The sequence below is a fragment of the Salvelinus alpinus genome, chromosome 34 (genome assembly GCF_045679555.1).
Source record: "Salvelinus alpinus chromosome 34, SLU_Salpinus.1, whole genome shotgun sequence".
In the NCBI taxonomy this organism is placed as follows: Eukaryota; Metazoa; Chordata; class Actinopteri; order Salmoniformes; family Salmonidae; genus Salvelinus; species Salvelinus alpinus.
In genome coordinates this window covers 26585698-26609994 of record NC_092119.1, presented here as the reverse complement: position 1 = coordinate 26609994, position 24297 = coordinate 26585698, and the positions used below count along the sequence as shown (strand labels likewise).

Below are 24297 nucleotides of genomic sequence, written 5' to 3'. Positions count from 1 at the left end.
TGACTGAAGACATTTCAGCTTTTCATGTTTAATTAATTTGTAAACATTTCAAAAAACATAATTCCACTTTGATATTATGGGATATTGTGTGTAGGCCAGTGACAAAACCTCTCAAGGAGTGTAAATACTTTCTGAAGGCACTGTATGTTCTGGAGGGTGCTTCCAGCGGTCATGATTTCCCAGGTTCTAGAATTTTCTCATAAAATTTCAACTTGAACACATTCCTTTATAACATGGTGGTCCAAATCTGTTTGGGCTTTGGCGAACTCCTCCCAGCCATATTTGTTCACTGTCACGCCTAAGTAACATGCATGGCTTGGCAAGGAAAGACAGAGTTAGCTATACAGGCAGTGTTCTGTAGGTTGTTATTCAACTTCATATTGAAGCAAATTATGTAAGTTGTTGGTTACCCAACCGGCAACATTAAGTTCCCGAGGCAGGAAGCTAACTGCAGTGCCAACAGAATTTACCTGCTGTGCTGTGGTGGTAGCACACATACCAAGTGCTTGTTTGACAACAGTATGACAGGCATTATGTATGCCTGTCAACAGTATGACAGACACATTTCAAATCAAGATTTGACCTTCATAGCTCGCGAGTTTTACTCAACAGCATTTGTTGAGAGAACTCACTGGCCTGGCCTGACATGAAGTCCAAGAGCACAGTCCTTGCCATGGGCTGTGTGGGTGGATGACAGGCAAATCTGCAGCTTCTGTTTTTTTTTTTTAAGAATGACGACACTAGTCTGTTTCAGAGACTTTTCATGCCCTATAATCCTTGTGACCTATTTCATTTTACTTGCTGTTTATTTGATCCGAGGGCCATATCAGGAAATAACGTTTCTTTGAACCACCTGTATGTAACGATGAATACATTATAAACCAACCCTTGAAATCATATTGTTGACTTGTTGTTGATATAAAAATTAGACAAACTCCACGTAAATTCACTGAACTAGCTACGTTGATGTAATGCAATTAGGTTGATAAAGTAAGTTGTAATAACACGGAAACAAATTTGACTCTACCACTTTTTGCCCAGAGGCAAGGTCCCTGTTGCACATCACCACCGTTTACTGTTATATAGGTGCTGCCCGAGAGAGGTTTTTCCCCCAAACTCTCTGCAAACAGAATAAAAATGCAATGTTTCTCATTATTCTCCAAGCTGATTAATCTGAGGTAAAATTTGGGTCCATGGAATGTTGGAGATAGATTCGAGGAAAAAAATAATGAGAAAATGAAATATTTGGAGTGTTGACTGAATTCAGAGTTACTGTTGGGAGAGAGAACGAGCTTTGGGGACAGTGGGGTAGAGTAAATCTGTGGAAAGTGAGTATTTGACAAGCAAGTACAGGGAGAATGCTTTGGGAGTTTTGGCAGAACACATTTATGAGCATTGCATTGCAGTAATGAGCAAGTGAGCTGGAAGCCACTGTTGAGACAGTGAGAATTTGAAGAGGGAGTGTTGCAAGTGTGTTACTTTTCCCTATTCTTGTGAAATGTGTTAGCATTCCTTGTCACTTGGATTGTCAGCTGCTTTGGGGATTAATTAGCATACCAGCATCTGATATGTATCCACTGCAGTGTGCCTTTTCCCCAATCTAAAGGTTTATAGTGCCCAGCACACCCTTAAAGGTATAGTTCACTTTACTTCTAAATTATAATTAACTTGGGGCTGGTAGTGAAAAAAAGACAAAAGGAAAAACAGAAAAAAACGCTTTATTTTAATGTATCAAAACACTTTATTTGTGGTTCATAAAGCCCACATAACACTGTCATAATAATTACATAATAGATGACAGATGATGGTCGTGGCAGCTGGTGTCGTATAACAACTGTGCCTGTCACGTCTCAATCCCTTTTTTTTTCACACCTCTTAACATTTTCAATAGCTCATTCTTGGATCATTCGCATTAAACACAATTCTGTGGAGAGAGAGAGATGACTGAGTCATTGCAAAAGAAGACCAATGTGATAGAACTCATAACAGACCCTAGCCAACTTTTTGAATAATCATCTACATGACTTAATTTACCATCTTCCAAAACTTAATCAGGAGGAACTAATTAGGCGCTAGATTACTTTATAAGATGACTACAAATACTGTACATGGCGAACGAGATGGCTACCACAGTTAATGCTTATTATATTTTTATGAATCCTATTTACCATGCAAATCTACATCTTGTGAATACCAGATATATTTGGCAAGCAACAAGGCATAGTAATTTGATCATATTACAGTAAATGAAACAGACAGCGCACTCACTGTAAAGCAAACAGTTATTTTTCAGGCACAGTGAAACAAGGCTTGTTTTCTGGCTTGCTGGTGGAAATCTGGATCCGTGGTAATTGGTGTTTTTTCTTTAGCTTAAGGCACACATTTACAGTGACAGTCAGATGCAGTAATAGTTTATGAAACCATACGAGAAAGGACAATATGAAAAGAACAGATCTGAGCCAGAACTGTTACGATTCAGGTTGGCACAATAGGTTGAAAAGGGCAGAGTTGGGTAGGTTACTTTCTAAATGAAATCTGTTAGTTACAGGTTACCTGTCCAAAATTGTAATCAGTAACGTAACTTTGGATTACCCAAACTCTGTAATTTCTTTCCCCTTAAGAGGCATTAGAAGAAGACAAAAATGTATGTTACCAATTGAACAACATCTATTGCAGGATAAATCAATGTTAAAGTTTACATGGCTGGCCATATATGGATGATACATTTTACTTTATGGTTTGGTTATGTAGGCTTCTTCTAACCCATAGCTTTCTACTACATATAATATGATTAAATTAAATTGTTACATTTAAAACCTAAGTCTATTAGAATTCCAGTCATTCCAATAAATGTTATGCCTCTTGATCTTCAAGAATAGGACTTGGAAATATGAATATATAGATTAGCCAAATTGTTTTACCTGAGCATAACCCCAAAACTAAGGACTTATTAGCCAGCCCTACTCTGTTGTTTATGATTTTGTTGTCATGGAGGACTGATTGGGCTGATTGATTAGAGTTGAAAAATAAATGCTGCGCTCATGGAATGGCATGCTTTGAGCACGACTGAAAAGTGCTTTTTACATGTGACAAATGAATGCCATATGCTGCATTTGCTATAGGCCTATTGTTTACCTTTTTGTTAGTGACACTTTGACATCTTGATAATATGCAGCTGTTTAAAGGGCAAATCCACAGATGAAACAATAACAAAATGGCCACCCCGCCTCTGTTTTGGTAAAAAGCTGAGGGATGGGCCTGGAGAAATGTAACCACTCTCAGATTAATAGACAGCTATGGATGCAAGGACTGACCATCCAAGATATCAAAATTGTTTTAACCATGTTATCTGGCTATACAGTGTTTGTTTACATTTACAATGTTTACAAACATTGGAGTAAAACAAGCTTATATTTTGGGTTCTCATGGAGTGTGACAATTGAACTAAGCTCATGATGCATTTAGAAGTTATTTTCTTCAAGAATCAATGGATATACAGTATCAGTCAAAAGTGTGGACACCTACTCATTCAAGAGTTTTTCGTTATTTGTACTATTTCTACATTGTAGAATCATAGTGAAGACAACAACATTAAAAAATGACACATGGAATCATGTAGTAACTAAAAAAAAAAGTGTTAAACAAGTCAAACATATATTTTATAATTGAGATTATTCAAAGTAGCCACCCATTGCTTTGACAGTTTTGCACATTCTTGGCATTCTCTCAATTAGTTTCTTGAGGTAGTCACCTGGAATGCAACAGGTGTGCCTTGTTAATTTGTGGAATTTCTTTCCTTGGTTTGAGCCAATCGGTTGTGTTGTGACAAGGTAGGGGTGATATACAGAAGATAGCGCTATTTAGTAAAAGACCAAGTCCATATTAGGGCAAGAAAAAAGCTCAAATAACCAAAGAGGCATTCTCTCAACCAGGTTCACCTGGAATTCTTTTTCAACAGTCTTGAAGGAGTTCCCACATATGCTGATCACTTGTTGGCTGCTTTTCCTTCACTCTGCGGTCCAACTCATCCCAAACCATCTCAATTTGGTTGAGGTCGGGTAATTGTGGGGGCCAGGTCATCTGATGCAGCACCATCACTCCCCTTCTTGGTCAAATAGCCCTTACACAGCCTGGAGGTGTGTTTTCGGGTCATTGTCCTTTTGAGAAACAAATTATATCCCCACTAAGCGCAAACGGGATGGCATATCGCTGCTGAATGCTGTGGTAGCCATGCTGGTTAAGTGTGCCTTGAATTCTAAATAAATCACTGACAGTGTCACCAGCAAAGCACCCCCACACCATCACACCACCTCCTCCATGCTTCACAGTGTGAACCACACATGCGGAGATCATCCGTTCACCTACTCTGCATCTCACAAAGACACGGCGGTTGGAACCAAAAATCTCACGTTTGAACTCAGACCAAAGAACAGATTTCCACCGGTCCAATGTCCAGTGCTCGTGTTTCTTGGACCAAGCAAGTCTCTTCTTCTTATTGGTGTCCTTTAGTAGTGGTTTCTTTGCAGCAATTCAACAATGAAGTCCTGTTTCACTCAGTCTCCTTTGAACAGTTGATGTTGAGATGTGTCTGTTACTTGAACTCTGTGAAGCATTTATTTGGGCTGCGATCTGAGGTGCAGTCAACTCTAATGAACTTATCTTCAGCAGCAGAGGTAACAATTGGTCTTCCTTTCCTGTGGTGGTCCTCATTAGAGCCAGTTTCATCATAGAGCTTGATGGTTTTTGCGACTTTACTTGAAGAAAAAATACATTTCTTTGCAGCGATTCGACCATGAAGGCCTGATTCACCCATTCTCCTATGAACAGTTGATGTTGAGATGTTGACTGACCTTCATGTCTTGAAGTAATGATGGACTGTCATTTCTCTTTGCTTATTTGAGCTGATCTTGCCATAGTATGGACTTGATCTTTTACAAAATAGGGCTATCTTCTGTATACCAACCCTACCTTGTCACAACACAAGTGATTGGCTCATACACATTTAGGGAAAGAAATTCCACAAATTGACTTTAAACAATGCACACCTGTTAATTGAAATGCATTCCAGGTGACCACCTCATGAAGCTGGTTGAGAGAATGCCAAGCGTGTGCAAAGCTGTCATCAAGGCAGCTGTCATCTGTCATCAAGTGTGGCTACTTTGAAGAATCACAGATATACAATATATTTTGTTTTGTTTAACACTTTTTTGGTTATTACATGATTCCATATGTGTTATTTTATAGTTTTGATGTCTCCACTATTATTCTACAATGTAGAAAATAGTTAAAAAATGAAGAAAAAGCCTGGAGTGAGTAGCTGTGTCCAAACTTTTAACTGGTACTATATTTATAATTTATTAGTCCAAAAATGGATGTAGCAACTACAGATTGACGCTTTTAAGTCCATCAAAAGTGTGCGAGTTTTAGCATGTATCCATTAGGCCTATGGATTTTTTTATGAGCATTAATTAGATTGATTAATAAAAGCCCCACTTTATTCCACAGGTTGGCATCCGCACTATGCAGCTGTTGCAAGAGCGCATTTTTCACTGGCTGTCCACTGGTTTCAAAAACAACGATTGATAGGCAGCTTAAACTTCTTGAATTCAACCATTATTGGGCTCAAATACATATTTAGATGTGTGGACAGCCATCCACAATCCGTAAGGTGCAAATAGCTAAATGAGAGAGCAGCAGTGTGATTCACATCAATGCGCTATGTAGATATCAATAGTAAGTGATAGCCGTATCGCCGTAGACTACACCACTGTCATTCTTAACTTCAAGTGTTTATTCAAGTTCAGTAATCTTTGGATGCCGACAGCAGTCGCACCATTGGAAGATAAAGCTTGGACTGGAGCCTACAAAAGCTATTTTCCCGCGATCCATCAAACACATTTGGTGTGTCATCATAGTGGTCTCTGACTTGTGGTCAGACTTGCTCAGGTGGACAAATCTAAACTTGCGCCTTTTTTTCAATGCTGATTTGAATATAATTGAGAACAGAGAAGTGTCTGATTATTATTATTTTCCGCAAACATCCTTTCTGAATTTAAAAGTAATCATCGAAGTAATCAAGTTTTTCAAAAGTATCTGTAATCTGATTACAAGATTTTTGTGGGTAACCGGTTAGTTACCGTTTTTTTGTAATCCCTTACATGTAATCCGTTACTCCCCAACCCTGGAATAGAGTTTAGGGATTTTCCATTCTTTATTTAAACGTCTTGCTTCAGTTTTACATCAGTCACACCTGTAGGCCAATATCAGACAGTAGGGCTAAATCCTAGTGCCAAATTACATAACAGCTTTACAGGTCATACAACAGAATATTGTGGGCATTCATCCACTTCAAGTGAAGTGGAACTGAAACATTTATCTTAAAGTTGTGTATTACCCTGCCAAGCAGTGACAGAGAAATGACAGAAGCGGTGGTCTTTCTCCACTCAATGTAGTTTTCACACAGAGAATAATGGAAGCCAGTCAGGACAAATTCTGTGACTAACAGTATAAACTGCTAATCCCTTGGTATGATTTGATGACGGGAGAGTGTTAATCCTTTGATATGATTCAGTGCCAGTGAGGACTGCTTAATCCCTTGGCATGAGTCTGATGGAAGAGGAAGGGATGCTAACTGGCTCTTCAGGAATAAAACAAGAGCATGCCGGGAAGCAGGGCCAGTCGCTCCAATGGACTTCCTGTTATCTCTCCAATGGACTTCCTGTTGTTATATCAATTCAAGGAGGGTTGTCAGCATCTTCTGTAGTTCTTTCAGGTGAAAATGAATGCTTGAAAGGCCCAGTGCAGTCAAAAATGTGATTTTCCTGTGTTTTTATACATATTTCCACACTATGAGTTTGGAATAATACTGTGAAAATGATGATAATGCCCTTAGAGCTGTTTGAAAAGACCGCCTGAAATATAGCCTGTTTTGTTAGGACGGTTTTGGCCTGCCTGGTGACATAGCCAGGTGGTAAATTAGTTAATAGACCAATAAGAAAGAGAGTTCCAAACCTTTCTGCCAATAACAGCTAGTTTTCAGTTTTCCACTCCCCACTCAGACCACTCCCAGACATGCTCTTTCTATTTTTGTTTATTTTTGACCATTTTGATTTAAAATAATCACAGTAAGGTACTTCATTGTTACCCAGAAATGATTTAATATTTAGATAAAAACAGCTGCATTGGAACTTCAATGAATCTCAATCCAACATTTTGATCAAAAGATGAATATCCATGGATTTTACATGAATGACGTGCTGGAATTGCCTTTTCAAGCCTTCGTGACAATGAAATAGACTACATGGAATAATGCATTTAATGGATGTAATTATTTATTTATTCATTCATAGATTCATTAAATCTACATTCACCATCAGAGAGTCATATTTTGATCATATAACTTTGTTTGTGGAATCACTGCACTCAAGACATTCACAGCCAGGCATTTTACATTTATGACGAGTTGGAAACTCGAAAGGCACTCGCACATCTGAGCAATTTTTTTTGCAGATGCATGGTAACATATGAATAAAATTTAATAAAAAAAGGAACCCGGATGAGGAGTTGGAACAATGAATATTGGATGAACAAGCCATGACATATTTCCCACTGTTTTACGGCTCCGGCAAGCTTCCCTTGTTCTCATTTGCTCTGAAATCCACTGTTGAATCTCATAACCCAGAACTTGGGTGGTCAATATTTTGGATCAATATTTTATATGGCACCACATAACTGCAACATCCTTCCACGTGGGCATATACAAATGTTTCCCCAGAGCTTTGTGGGAACCATAAAATGTTTACAAGGAGAGAGTGCACTTTAAATAGTTGTTTTATTTGTTATAGCCTCTGGATAGAGGCTGACACTTAACCTTTGAAATGGTCCATTTCTGTCATCTTTCTGTGTCAGTTTATGTTGACAGTTGCAGACACAAAGCCTTTAAGAAGGCAAAATATTACCACATTTCACTGCTGTTTCAGGCTGCAAATGGCAATATTCATAAAAGCTAACCATCATGTTAGGACTTTTACATCCTTTATAGTGCTGTTTCATGCTACATAGCTCTGTTAACAGTGTATGAATCAATACTCTGTGTTTTATATAGAAAGGTGGAAAAACTTTTGGTGTGACAGTCTTTTTTAAGAGCCTCAAGTGGGTTAGAAAGAAAGTGGGCTCTGAAACAGTGGCGGTATACACCATGAAAAATGGATGAGTTCTACCTTCTGAGACTAAAATTAGAGCGAAACCTAATACACAGTGTCCTTCAAGTCACACTTGATTTACAAACAAGGAAATAAATCTGGCATTCAACAGAACATCCGGACAAGATCGGTGGGAAAAATGTAATGCCAGTCGACACGCCATGGAAAATGTTTTATTTTCCTGTTGCTGGAACCTAAGAAAAAACACAATCTTTCCAACCACAGCCTGGTTTATTTTATAATTATCGTAATCGCTCTCTGGAGAGAATACAAATAGCAAAACTATCATGCAAGCTCCCTGTATGATCTACTGCATGACATAATTACTTGCATCAGGTAATACAGGTGGTTATGTCACAGTATACCCCATGTCAACATGTGCTGGTAGACTAAGCATCCCTAAGCACTTTTGCAATGCTTATGTCTGTTTAATGCATTGCTTGCTTTTGAGCATGAAGTTCCCTTTTAAGGAAATTTGCTCAAAACCCTTATTCACCCATCCACTCGAAAACAACAACAGACAAATATTTACATTGTGTTTTTGAATAGAAAAACTAGGGGCATTGTAAGCCGCCTGCAACAGACCTTGTATAATCTATAGGGCTGTAGGAGAGAGAGAGGCTGTTGAGTTGATTGTTCTACAACACAATGCTTGAGAGCAGGCAGGTCCAGTGTTGCAGAAAGGAGCTGTTTAATTGTTGCGAATGCACAAGCACTAATTAGCACAGAAGCGTACAGATTAACTGTAAAATCTCAGCACCGCTATGATAACCGGGTTGACGTTTGGTATTTATTAGGATCCCCATTAGCCACTACAAAAGCATCAGCTTCTCTTCCTGGGGTCCACATCAAACATGCTCTGCTATTCTTGGGTACCGGAAAGACCTTTGCCTCCCATGTCTTCTAGGCTTAAATTGAAGATGTGGCAAACGGGAGTCACAATGTATTCCGCTACCAACCTCAGCAATTTACCATCCAGGTTGTCAGTACCAGGTGGCTTGTCCTTATTTATAGATAGCAAAAATAAATTCACCTCTTCCACACCCACTTTGTGCAACTCAAAACTACAGTGCTTGTCTTTCATTATTTGGTTCATTATGCATGAATATGAACTCTCAACATTTTGTTTTCTGCATGTCATACCTAAGTTTGCTAATCTTGTCAACAAAAAAGTGATTAAAGTGGTTGGCAATATCAAAGGGTTTTGTTATGAACAAGCCATCTGCCTCAATGAAAGATGGAGCCGAGTTTTCTTTCTTGCCTAGAATTTATTTAAAGTACTCCAGAGCTTTTTACTATCATTCTTTATATAAATTTATCTTTGTTCCATAGTATAGTTTTTTATTTTTGTTTAGTTACGTGATTGTGCACTCTGCAGGACATTTAAATTGATGTTTGCAATTTCCGAAGCAAAAATTACATTATGCCTGAAATGTGGTCTCATATGTACACAAGCAAAGTACCGATATATATATATATATATATATACAGTTGAATTCGGAAGTTTACATACACCTTTGCCAAATACATTTAAACTCAGTTTTTCACAATTCCTGACATTTAATCCTAGTAAAAATTCTCTGTCTTAGGTCAGTTAGGATCACCACTTTATTTTAAGAATGGGAAATGTCAGAATAATAGTAGAGAGAATGATTTATTTCAGTTTGTATTTCTTTCATCACATTCCCAGTGGGTCAGAAATTTACATACACTAAATTAGTATTTGGTAGCATTGCTTTTAAATTGTTTAACTTGGGTCAAACGTTGTGGTTAGCCTTCCACAAGCTTCCCACAATAAGTTGGGTGAATTTTGGCCCATTCCTCCTGACAGAGCTGGTGTAACTGAGTCAGGTTTGTAGGCCTCCTTGCTCGCACACACCTTTTCAGTTCTGCCCACACATTTTCTATGGGATTGAGGTCAGGACTTTGTGATGGCCACTCCAATACCTTGACTTTGTTGTCCTTAAGCCATTTTGCCACAACTTTGGAAGTATGCTTGGGGTCATTGTCCATTTGAAAAACCCATTTGCGACCAAGCTTTAACTTCCTGACTGATGTCTTGAGACGTTGCTTCAATATATCCACATAATTGTTCTTCCTCATAATGCCATCTATTTTGTGAAGTGCACCAGTCCCTCCTGCATAAAAGCACCCACACAACATGATGATGCCACCCCTGTGCTTCACGGTTGGGATGGTGTTCTTTGGCTTGCAAGCATCCCCCTTTTTCCTCCAAACATATCGATGGTCATTATGGCCAAACAGTTGTATTTTTGTTTCATCAGACCAGAGGACATTTCTCCAAAAAGTACGATATTTGTCCCCATGTGCAGTTGCAAACCGTAGTCTGGCTTTTTTATGGCGGTTTTGGAGCAGTGGCGTCTTCCTTGCTGAGCGGCCTTTCAGGTTATGTCGATATAGGACTCGTGTTACTGTGGATATAGATACTTTTGTACCTGTTTCCTCCAGCATCTTCACAAGGTCCTTTTCTGTTGTTCTGGGATTGATTTGCACTTTTCGCAGTACGTTCATCTCTAGGAGACAGAACGCTTCTCCTTCCTGAGCGGTATGACGGCTGCGCGGTCCCATGGTATTTATACTTGCATACTATTGTTTGTACAGATGAACGCGGTACCTTCAGGTATTTGGAAATTGCTCCCAAGGATGAACCAGATTTGTGGAGGTCTACAATTATTTTTCTGAGGTCTTGGCTGATTTCTTTTGATTTTCCCATGATGTCAAGAAAAGAGGCACTGAGTTTGAAGGTAGGCGTTGAAATACATCCACAGGTACACCTCCAATTGTCTCAAATGATGTCAATTAGCCTATCAGAAGCTTCTAAAGCCATGACATAATTTTCTGGAATTTTCCAAGCTGTCAACTTAATGTATGTTAACTTCTGACCCACTGGAATTGTGATACAGTGAGTTATAAGTGAAATAATCTGTCTGTAAACAATTGTTGGAAAAATGATTTGTGTAATGCACGAAGTAGATGTCCTAACCGACTTGACAAAACTATAGTTTGTTAACAAGACATTTGTGGAGTGGTTGAAAAACGAGTTTTAATGACTCCAACCTAAGTGTATGTAAACTTCCGACTTCAACTGGATGTATATACAGTCGTGGCCAAAAGTTTTGAGAATGACACAAATATTAATTTCCACAAAGTTTGCTGCTTCAGTGTCTTTAGATATTTTTGTCAGGTGTTACTATGAAATACTGAAGCATATATACAAGCATTTCATAAGTGTCAAAGGCTTTTATTGACAATTACATGAAGTTGATGCAGAGTAAATCTTTGCACTGTTGACCCTTCTTTTTCAAGTCCTCTGCAATCCGCCCTGGCATGCTGTCAATTAACTTCTGGGCCACATCCTGACTGATGGCAGCCCGTTCTTGCATAATCAATGCTTGGAGTTTGTCAGAATTTGTGGGTTTTTGTTTGTCCACGCGCCTCTTGAGGATTGACCACAAGTTCTCAATGGGATTAAGGTCTGGGGAGTTTCCTGGCCATGGACCCAAAATATCGATGTTTTGTTCCCCGAGACACTTAGTTATCACTTTTGCCTTATGGCAAGGTGCTCCATCATGCTGGAAAAGGCATTGTTCGTCACCAAACTGTTCCTGGATGGTTGGGAGAAGTTGCTCTCGGAGGTTGTGTTGGTACCATTCTTTATTCATGGCTGTGTTTAGGCAAAATTGTGAGTGAGCCCACTCCCTTGGCTGAGAAGCAACCCCACACATGATGCTTTACTGTTGGCATGACACTGGACTGATGGTAGTGCTCACCTTATCTTCTCCGGACAAGCTTTTTTCCGGATGCCCCAAACAATCGGAAAGGGGATTCATCAGAGAAAATGACTTTATCCCAGTCCTCAGCAGTCCAATCCCTACATTTTGCAGAATATCAGTCTGTCCCTGATGTTTTTACTGGAGAGAAGTGGCTTCTTTGCTGCCCTTCTTGACACCAGGCCATCCTCCAAAAGTCTTCGCCTCACTGTGCGTACAGATGCACTCACACCTGCCTGCTGCCATTCCTGAGCAAGCTCTGTACTGGTGGTGCCCCGATCCCGCAGCTGAATCAACCTTAGGAGACGGTCCTGGCGCTTGCTGGACTTTCTTGGAAGCCCTGAAGCCTTCTTCACAACAATTGGACCCGCTCTCCTTGAAGTTCTTGATGATCCAATAAATGGTTGATTTAGGTGCAATCTTACTGGCAGCAATATCCTTGCCTGTGAAGCCTTTTTGTGCAAAGCAATGATGAAGGCATGTGTTTCCTTGCATGCAACCATGTTTGACAGAGGAAGAACAATGATTCCAAGCTCCACCCTCCTTTTGAAGCTTCCAGTCTGTTATTCGAACTCAGTCAGCATGACAGAGTGATCTCCAGCCTTGTCCTCGTCAACACTCACACCTGTGTTAACGAGAGAATCACTGACATGATGTTAGCTGGTCCTTTTGTGGCAGGGCTGGAATGCAGTGGAAATGTTTTTTGGGGATTCAGTTAATTTGCATGGCAAAGAGGGAATTTGCAATTAATTGCAATTCATCGGATCACTCTTCATAACATTCTGGAGTATATGCAAATTGCCATCATACAAACTGAGGCAGCAGACTTTGTGAAAATAAATTTTTGTGTAATTCTCAACTTTTGGCAACGACTGTACACACACACACACACACACACACACACACACACACACACACACACACACACACACACACACACACACACACACACACACACACACACACACACACACACACACACACACACACACACACAGTTGAAGTCGGAAGTGTACATACACTTAGGTTGGAGTCATTAAAACTTGTTTTTCAACCACTCCACAAATTTCTTGTTAACAAACTATAGTTTTGGCAAGTCGGTTAGGACATCTACTTTGTGCATGACACATGTCATTTTTCCAACAATTGTTTACAGACAGATTATTTCACTTATAATTCACTGTATCACAATTCCAGTGGGTCAAAAGTTTACATACACTAAGTTGACTGTGCCTTTAAACAGCTTGGAAAATTCCAGAAAATGATGTCATGGCTTTAGAAGCTTCTGGTAGGCTAATTGACATCAAGCCACTGCTCCAAAGCCACCATAAAAAAGCCAGACTACGGTTTGCAACTGCACATGGGGACAAAGATCGTACTTTTTGGAGAAATGTCCTCCGGTCTGATGAAACAAAAATAGAACTGTTTGGCCATAATGACCATCGTTATGTTTTGAGGGAAAAGGGGGATGCTTGCAAGCCGAAGAACATCATCCCAACCGTGAAGCACAGGGGTGGCATCATCATGTTGTGTGGGTGCTTTTATGCAGGAGGGACTGGTGCACTTCACAAAATAGATGGCATTATGAGGAAGAACAATTATGTGGATATATTGAAGCAACGTCTCAAGACATCAGTCAGGAAGTTAAAGCTTGGTCGCAAATGGGTTTTTCAAATGGACAATGACCCCAAGCATACTTCCAAAGTTGTGGCAAAATGGCTTAAGGACAACAAAGTCAAGGTATTGGAGTGGCCATCACAAAGTCCTGACCTCAATCCCATAGAAAATGTGTGGGCAGAACTGAAAAGGTGTGTGCGAGCAAGGAGGCCTACAAACCTGACTCAGTTACACCAGCTCTGTCAGGAGGAATGGGCCAAAATTCACCCAACTTATTGTGGGAAGCTTGTGGAAGGTTACCTGAAACGTTTGACCCAAGTTAAACAATTTAAAGGCAATGCTATCAAATACTAATTGAGGGTATGTAAACTTCTAACCCACTGGGAATGTGATGAAAGAAATAAAAGCTGAATCATTAAATCATTCTCTCTACTTTTATTCTGACATTTCACATTCTTAAAATAATTTGGTGATCCTACCTGACCTAAGACAGAGAATTTTTACTAGGATTAAATGTCAGGAATTGTGAAAAACTGAGTTTAAATGTATTTGGCTAAGGTGTATGTAAACTTCCGACTATATATATATATATGTGTGTGTATGTGTATGTATATATATATATATATATATATATATATACAGTGGGGAGAACAAGTATTTGATACACTGCCGATTTTGCAGGTTTTCCTACTTACAAAGCATGTAGAGGTCTGTAATTTTTATCATAGGTACACTTCAACTATGAGAGACGGAATCTAAAACAAAAATCCAGAAAATCACATTGTATGATTTTTAAGTAATTAATTTGCATTTTATTGCATGACATAAGTATTTGATACATCAGAAAAGCAGTACTTAATATTTGGTACAGAAACCTTTGTTTGCAATTACAGAGATCATACGTTTCCTGTAGTTCTTGACTAGGTTTGCACACACTGCAGCAGGGATTTTGGCCCACTCCTCCCTACAGATCTTCTCCAGATCCTTCAGGTTTCGGGGCTGTCGCTGGGCAATACGGACTTTCAGCTCCCTCCAAAGATTTTCTATTGGGTTCAGGTCTGGAGATTGGCTAGGCCACTCCAGGACCTTGAGATGCTTCTTACGGAGCCACTCCTTAGTTGCCCTGGCTGTGTGTTTCGGGTCGTTGTCATGCTGGAAGACCCAGCCACGACCCATCTTCAATGCTCTTACTGAGGGAAGGAGGTTGTTGGCCAAGATCTCGCGATACATGGCCCCATCCATCCTCCCCTCAATACGGTGCAGTCGTCCTGTCCCCTTTGCAGAAAAGCATCCCCAAAGAATGATGTTTCCACCTCCATGCTTCACGGTTGGGATGGTGTTCTTGGGGTTGTACTCATACTTCTTCTTCCTCCAAACACGGCGAGTGGAGTTAGACCAAAAAGCTCTATTTTTGTCTCATCAGACCACATGACCTTCTCCCATTCCTCCTCTGGATCATCCAGATGGTCATTGGCAAACTTCAGACAGGCCTGGACATGCACTGGCTTAAGCAGGGGGACCTTGCGTGCGCTGCAGGATTTTAATCCATGACGGCGTAGTGTGTTACTAATGGTTTTCTTTGAGACTGTGGTCCCAGCTCTCTTCAGGTCATTGACCAGGTCCTGCCGTGTAGTTCTGGGCTGATCCCTCACCTTCCTCATGATCATTGATGCCCCACGAGGTGAAATCTTGCATGGAGCCCCAGACCGAGGGTGATTGACCGTCATCTTGAACTTCTTCCATTTTCTAATAATTGCGCCAACAGTTGTTTCCTTCTCACCAAGCTGCTTGCCTATTGTCCTGTAGCCCATCCCAGCCTTGTGCAGGTCTACAATTTTATCCCTGATGTCCTTACACAGCTCTCTGGTCTTGGCCATTGTGGAGAGGTTGGAGTCTGTTTGATTGAGTGTGTGGACAGGTGTCTTTCATACAGGTAACGAGTTCAAACAGGTGCAGTTAATACAGGTAATGAGTGGAGAACAGGAGGGCTTCTTAAAGAAAAACTAACAGGTCTGTGAGAGCCGGAATTCTTACTGGTTGGTAGGTGATCAAATACTTATGTCATGCAATAAAATGCAAATTAATTATTTAAAAATCATACAATGTGATTTTCTGGATTTTTGTTTTAGATTCCGTCTCTCACAGTTGAAGTGTACCTATGATAAAAATTACAGACCTCTACATGCTTTGTAAGTAGGAAAACCTGCAAAATCGGCAGTGTATCAAATACTTGTTCTCCCCACTGTATATACCAACTGTATGTATGTGTGTGTATATATACACTGCTCAAAAAAATAAAGGGAACACTTAAACAACACAATGTAACTCCAAGTCAATCACACTTCTGTGAAATCAAACTGTCCACTTAGGAAGCAACACTGATTGACAATAAATTTCACATGCTGTTGTGCAAATGGAATAGACAAAAGGTGGAAATTATAGGCAATTAGCAAGACACCCCCAATAAAGGAGTGGTTCTGCAGGTGGTGACCACAGACCACTTCTCAGTTCCTATGCTTCCTGGCTGATGTTTTGGTCACTTTTGAATGCTGGCGGTGCTTTCACTCTAGTGGTAGCATGAGACGGAATCTACAACCCACACAAGTGGCTCAGGTAGTGCAGCTCATCCAGGATGGCACATCAATGCGAGCTGTGGCAAGAAGGTTTGCTGTGTCTGTCAGCGTAGTGTCCAGAGCATGGAGGCGCTACCAGGAGACAGGCCAGTACATCAGGAGACGTGGAGGAGGCCTTAGGAGGGCAACAACCCAGCAGCAGGACCGCTACCTCCGCCTTTGTGCAAGGAGGAGCAGGTGGAGCACTGCCAGAGCCCTGCAAAATGACCTCCAGCAGGCCACAAATGTGCATGTGTCTGCTCAAACGGTCAGAAACAGACTCCATGAGGGTGGTATGAGGGCCCGACGTCCACAGGTGGGGGTTGTGCTTACAGCCCAACACCGTGCAGGACGTTTGGCATTTGCCAGAGAACACCAAGATTGGCAAATTCGCCACTGGCGCCCTGTGCTCTTCACAGATGAAAGCAGGTTCACACTGAGCACATGTGACAGACGTGACAGAGCCTGGAGACGCCGTGGAGAACGTTCTGCTGCCTGCAACATCCTCCAGCATGACCGGTTTGGCGGTGGGTCAGTCATGGTGTGGGGTGGCATTTCTTTGGGGGGCCGCACAGCCCTCCATGTGCTCGCCAGAGGTAGCCTGACTGCCATTAGGTACCGAGATGAGATCCTCAGACCCCTTGTGAGACCATATGCTGGTGCGGTTGGCCCTGGGTTCCTCCTAATGCAAGACAATGCTAGACCTCATGTGGCTGGAGTGTGTCAGCAGTTCCAGCAAGAGGAAGGCATTGATGCTATGGACTGGCCCGCCCGTTCCCCAGACCTGAATCCAATTGAGCACATCTGGGACATCATGTCTCGCTCCATCCACCAACGCCACGTTGCACCACAGACTGTCCAGGAGTTGGCGGATGCTTTAGTCCAGGTCTGGGAGGAGATCCCTCAGGAGACCATCCGCCACCTCATCAGGAGCATGCCCAGGCGTTGTAGGGAGGTCATACAGGCACGTGGAGGCCACACACACTACTGAGCCTCATTTTGACTTGTTTTAAGGACATTACATCAAAGTTGGATCAGCCTGTAGTGTGGTTTTCCACTTTAATTTTGAGTGTGACTCCAAATCCAGACCTCCATGGGTTGATAAATTTGATTTCCATTGATCATTTTTGTGTGATTTTGTTGTCAGCACATTCAACTATGTAAAGAAAAAAGTATTTAATAAGAGTATTTCATTCATTCAGATCTAGGATGTGTTATTTTAGTGTTCCCTTTATTTTTTTGAGCAGTGTATATATATACACACATACATACAGTTGGTATATATATAGAACTGTATAAATGAATTGAATGAATTGTACATATACACAATCCATGTTTCAATTGGCTCAAGGCTTAAAAATCCTTCTTTAACCTGTCTCCTCCCCTCATCTACACTGATTAAAGTGGATTTACCAAGTGACATCAATAAGCGATCATAGCTTTCACCTGCATTCACCTGGTTAGTGTATCACATGGAAATGTTTTGTATACTCCGTGTATAATGCATGGACAATAAGTTCCAGTCTTCTAAACAGTTAAACGACCTATCTAAGTACTCAGTAATTGGTAAGTAAACATGTGCAGTTATTCTGCACACACATCTGTTTAATCTATTCTACAGTAGGTGAATACAAAATATTATGTCGAGCAATTATTATGTCTAGCCCAATGATGTCTCACTCCAAGTCAGCCAGGCAAATGTGTGTTATCATGCAGAACATGTTATGGGTTGTGCTCACGTCGCTGCGCTAAAATGCATACATGTGAACTCACTCATGTGCAATAATCTCATTATACATGCCACTATTATAGTAGGAAATTAACTAAATGGAACCTTTGGGCTTAATTTAACATTAAGAGACAGTACTGTTGTATAAATATTGTGTGCTCTGCAGTACATGGCCACAATAATTGTTTACGGCAAATATATTTTATTTAAAAATATTATAGCTAAAGCCAGGGGTAACCAAATAGGAAAGCTGTTCATAGCTACAGTTGAGACTAGAGCTATATATTGGAGCTCCGTTTTACTGAGTCAAAGATAGACTTAGCGATATGACATCATTCATGGGATCAGTGGCGTAAAGTAATTAAGTAAAAATACTTGAAAGTACTAATTAAGTAGTTTTTTGGGGGGTATCTTTACTTAACTATATATATTTTTATTTCACTACATTCCTAAAGAAAATGATGTACTTTTTACTCCATACATTTTCCCTGAAACCCAAAAGTTCTCGTTACATTTGGAATGCTTAGCAGGACCGGAAAATGGTCCAATTCACATACTTATCAAGAGAACATCCTGGTCATCCCTACTGGCGGACTCACTAAACACATGCTTTGTTTGTAAATTATGTCTGAGTGTTGGAGCGTGGCTCTGTAAATTAAACAAAAACAAGAACAAGAAAATGGTGCCGTCTAGTTTGCTTAATATAAGGAATTTGAAATTATTTATACTTTTACTTTAACTTTTGATATGTAAGTATATTTAATGCCAAGTACTTTTAGACTTTTACTCAAGTTGGATTTTACTGGGTGACTTAACCTTTTACTTGAGTCATTTTCTATTAAGGTATCTTTACTTTTACTTTTTCCACCACTGAATGGGATGAGCAACAAGAACAAACTTCAAATCTGCCAAGATGGTTGCTATTGGCTTTTCCAGATTTGCACCCTCTCTTGAGGCATGTCCAAAATGGGAAGAGCTAACCGTGTCAGTCTTATCAGATTTAAATTGTACTATTGTAAGCAGGAAGTCGCCACACTGTGTATGATGATACCACATTGCTGCATATCTTTGAGGCCAGAACTGTAGCTACATCACGCAAGGCAGAACATGGGTCTAATAAATACCCTCCAGCAAGTCCCAGGCACATCAATAAAATGAATAATCATCTGCAAAATAATTACTTCTAAATCAATAATTAAGCATGGCTGGTGAACATTCATTCTAATGAACTAATTGGGTCTCCCTGTGCTATCATGCATTGTGCACTTGTGTCAGAAAAAAAAACCACACTAATTGGCTGGTCATGTAACTGATCTGGAATTGAGTGAATATGGATTGTTGACTACAGAAAATGGAGATGAAGTTCTGAGAGTATGTCGTATACTGCTTGTATGAACATTGAAACAAATAATAGTGATTATTTGTTATACATACATGATGAATACATGATTCCATATGTGTTATTTATTTCATAGTTTTGATGTCTTCACTATTAGTATACAATGTAGAAAATAGTAAATATAAAAGAAAAACCTTGAATGACTAGGTGTTCTAAAACTTTTGACCGGTAGTTTAATTTTACATTTTTGATATGTTTATTATCTATTATTTGAAGATAGCCAATTTGCTGCTATAACAGCCACTACTCTTCTGGGAAGGCTTTCAACTAGATGTTGGAACATTGCGGTGGGGACTTGCTTCCATTCAGCCACGAGCATTAATGTGGTCGGACATTGATGTATGGCAATTAGGTCTGGCTCGCAGTCGGCGTTCCAATTCATCCCAAAGGTGTTCATTGGGGTTGAGGTCAGGGATCTGTGCAGGCCAGTCAAGTTCTTCCACACCAATCTCGACAAACCATTTCTGCATGGACCTCGCTTTGTGCACTGGGGCATTGTCATACTGAAACAGGAAAGGGCCTTCCCTAAACTGTTAACTCAAAATTGGAAGCACAGAATAGTCTAGAATGTCATTGTATGCTGTAGCATTAAGATTTCCCTTCACTGGAACTAGGGGGCCTAGCCCGAACCATGAAAAAGCGTGATTCATCACTCCAGGGAAGGTGTTTCCACTGCTACAGAGTCCAATGGTGGCAAGCGTTACACTACTCCAGCCGATGCTTGGCATTGCGCATGGTAATCTGCTCAGCCATGGAAACCCATTTCATGAATCTCACGATGAACAGTTATTGTGCTGACGTTGCTTTCAGAGTCAGTTTGGAAGTCGTTAGTGAATTTTGCAACCGAGGACAGATGATTTTTACGTACTTCAACACTCGGCGGTGCCGTTCTGTTAGCTTGTGTGGCCTACTACTTCGCGGTTGAGCCGTTGTTTCTCCTAGATGTTTCAACTTCACAATAACAGCACTTACAGTTGACCGGGGCAGCTCTAGCAGGGCAGAAATTTGATGAACTGACTTGTTGGAAAGGTGGCATCCTATGACAGTGCCACGTTGAAAGTCACTGAGCTCTTCAGTAAGGCCATTCTACTGCCAATGTTTGTCTATAGAGATTGCATGACTGTGTGCTCGATGTTATACACCTGTCAGCAACGGGTTTGGCTATGATAGCCAAATCCCTCAATTTGAAGGGGTGTCCACATACTTTTGTGTGTGTATATACAGTGGGGCAAAAAAGTATTTAGTCAGCCACCAATTGTGCAAGTTCTCCCACTTAAAAAGATGAGAGAGGCCTGTAAGTTTCATCATAGGTACACTTCAACTATGACAGCCAAAATGAGAAAAAAATATCCAGAAAATCACATTGTAGGATTTTTAATGAATTTATTTGCAAATTATGGTGGAAAATAAGTATTTGGTCAATAACAAAAGTTTATCTCAATACTTTGTTATATACCCTTTGTTGGCAATGACAGAGGTCAAACGTTTTCTGTAAGTCTTCACAAGGTTTTCACACACTGTTGCTGGTATTTTGGCCCATTCCTCCATGCAGATCTCCTCTAGAGCAGTGATGTTTTGGGGCTGTTGCTGGGCAACACGGACTTTCAACTCCCTCCAAAGATTTTCTATGGGGTTGAGATCTGGAGACTGGCTTGGCCACTCCAGGACCTTGAAATGCTTCTTACGAAGCCACTCCTTCGTGTTTGGGATCATTGTCATGCTGAAAGACCCAGCCACGTTTCATCTTCAATGACCTTGCTGATGATAGGCTTTGTTACTTGGTCCCAGCTCTCTGCAGGTCATTCACTAGGTCCCCCCGTGTGGTTCTGGGATTTTTGCTCACCGTTCTTGTGATCATTTTGACCCCACGGGGTGAGATCTTGCGTGGAGCCCCAGATAGAGGGAGATTATCAGTGGTCTTGTATGTCTTCCATTTCCTAATAATTGCTCCCACAGTTGATTTCTTCAAACCAAGCTGCTTACCTATTGCAGATTCAGTCTTCCCAGCCTGTTGCAGGTCTACAATTTTGTTTCTGGTGTCCTTTGACAGCTCTTTGGTCTTGGCCATAGTGGAGTTTGGAGTGTGACTGTTTGAGGTTGTGGACAGGTGTCTTTTATACTGATAACAAGTTCAAACAGGTGCCATTAATACAGGTAACGAGTGGAGGACAGAGGAGCCTCTTAAAGAAGAAGTTACATGTCTGTGAGAGCCAGAAATCTTGCTTGTTTGTAGGTGACCAAATACTTATTTTCCACCATAATTTGCAAATAAATTCATAAAAAATCCTACAATGTGATTTTCTGGAATTTCTTTTCTCATTTTGTCTGTCATAGTTGAAGTGTACCTATGATGAAAATTACAGGCCTCTCTCATCTTTTTAAGTGGGAGAACTTGCACAATTGGTGGCTGACTAAATACTTTTTTGCCCCACTGTATATATATATAATTCAGAGTCTAGAAGTATCTGCAGGTTCCTATTAAATTCTTTACACTTGTGTTGCTGGAATGAATCACATTATAAAACTCCAATGAACTCAGCAAGCAAATTAAGCTTTCATCCAATCTACCACAGGCTTAGCTCTGCCTCCATTTTTTAAAACATATTTCCTGTTATCTTTGTCTGCATTTCTCTCTCTCTCTCTCTCTCTCTCTCTCTCCCACCGTGACTCATGCGTCTCCCCTAGGCTCTCATTTGCCTGTCAGATTTTCTACAGTTTCACTGCGTCTCTAATCCAATTCTAAACATAATCCCAAAAAGCTCTATACCCTGTGGGTCTGCCCTACTGAATGACTCCTTACCCTTCTCTTCTAACCCAGCCTTCTCAGGTATGTTTTCCACTGTCCAACAAGTCTGGTGGTCCAAAGGGCTCTAAAAGTATGGCACAGCTCCAAGGGAGTCAGGATGTGCCAGACCAGACCAAGCACACTGGCATCCTGTTAGAAGACTGACTAATTGACAAGACATTCTGTACAGACCAATAGATACACCAGCAGTGAGACGTATAGACCGGTAACTTGATAGACTGATAGAGACAGGTAGATGGACAGATCCAGAGACAGACTTAGACTCACTGACAGATTGTCGGAAATACTAATTGGCACACAGACACACACACATACACAGTCTGAAGAGAGACAGACAGACAAGTACCCGATAGGTAAAGGCAGACCAATAAGAAGACCCAGACAGATTGAAGGTAGATAGATACCCAGAGACCAGCAGAGGGATAGGCAATCAGACAGCTCGACAAATAGCCAGGCAGGCTGACAGTTGAGAGACTGTAAACTTGATGCTTGCAAGTTAATGAAGCAACTATTTCAAATATATTCAAATCATGTTTTTTCCTTTATTCTTTTTCATTAATTTGATTGGCAGACCACAAAGAGCGGATGGGAGGGAGGGTTTGTGGTTGCTATGGCAATGGCCTGCTCTTTGTTAAAAGGATACATTCCTGGCATCTGATCTGTGTCACGATCGATAAAACACAGCCTGCGGGGAATGGAAAATGGAGAGTATGGGGCTTCTCCCAGGCAATGACGACGAGAGAGAGAAAGAGAAAAAAGGAGTGAGGAAGGGGTGTGAAAAATTAGGACCAGAAGATGAGAGAACAGTAGAGAAGCAGCAGCAGATATATAGGGTGGAAAAGGGAGAAGGATGGGAGGGAAGACACCAGAGTGCAGCTATTCAGAGTCGGGGTGAGTGCTGTGTGTGTTTGTGTGTGTGTGTATGACGTGTGTATGTATGTACTCGGCCCATCTATTTAGTAATTGTTACCCACCTCAGCAGCAGCATATACACATATATCTGTATTTATGCTTACCAACTGCTCACCTCTGCAGTGTTTTGTGCTTGTTTACAATGATTTGACAATGTGTGCTGCTACCAATCCTAAACTGCGTTACAGTGTTTTGCTATATACAGTGAGTGAAAAAAGTATTTGATCCCCTGCAAACCTGGTGGCCAACTACAAGAAACATCTGACCTCTGTGATTGCCAACAAGGGTTTTGCCACCAAGTACTAAGTCATGTTTTGCAGAGGGGTCAAATACTTATTTCCCTCATTAAAATGCAAATCAATTTATAAGATTTTTGACATGTGTTTTTTTTATTCTGTCTCTCACTGTTCAATAAACCTACCATTCAAATTATAGACTGATCATTTCTTTGTCAGTGGTCAAACGTACAAAATCAGCAGGGGATCAAATAGTTTTTTCCCTTACTGTAGCCTATGCTTTATTCTTTAAAAAAATGTGTAACAGGAAAAAATAGTCAGAGTATGATCCATAATAGGCAAGGTTAACAGAATACAAAACAGATGCATTCAGGTAAACATCTCAGACCATCTGCTATGCCAACAACCTGTTGTCTATAGGAGGGGTTTTCCCATCCTTCTCCATTTAAAGTGCGGCTCCTGGGGGAACAGAATTGCCCCTGGGTCAACTCCCGTCTCCCACCTCCTTGCGTCCAATAGGGTTTCTGCCTAGTCTTTATGATGTGACCAGGGTCAGTCTTGGCCACAAGCCTTAGAACAACTTGCTCCTTGTTTTTTAACACACTAGATACCCTTCAACCTTTTGCTTACACATTGATTAGTATTTGTATTTTGCATAAGCTGTCCCACTCTGTTGCAGCTCAATGTTATTGCCCATTTTCCGTAAAGTGTATTGGTGTTTTAATTCACTTTAAATTAAGTTTGATTAGATTTAAATTTCAGTATACTTCCTTTTGGCGGAAAAGAATACTGCTGATAAAAGAAGAAAAGTGTTGATAGTGTAATAGGAAAGAAAGGGTGAGAAAGGACGGAGAGAGAGCAAGAAATGGACAACAGAGTGATGCATGGTGGGGGAAAAATAGCATCAGGGCAAAGCTTTGTTGGCAGTAAAGCTTTGTATAACAAACAGTGCTATTTTGCAGGATAATTCATGGTAGGTATTCTAATGCACTCC

General features: G+C 40.6%; 1 protein-coding gene across 2 annotated transcripts in view; it reads left to right on the top strand.

Moving 5' to 3' along the window:
* Positions 1-24297, top strand: part of LOC139563614 (leucine-rich repeat and immunoglobulin-like domain-containing nogo receptor-interacting protein 2) — a 40515-nt gene that overhangs the window by 12940 nt on the left and 3278 nt on the right. The window lies entirely within an intron of this gene.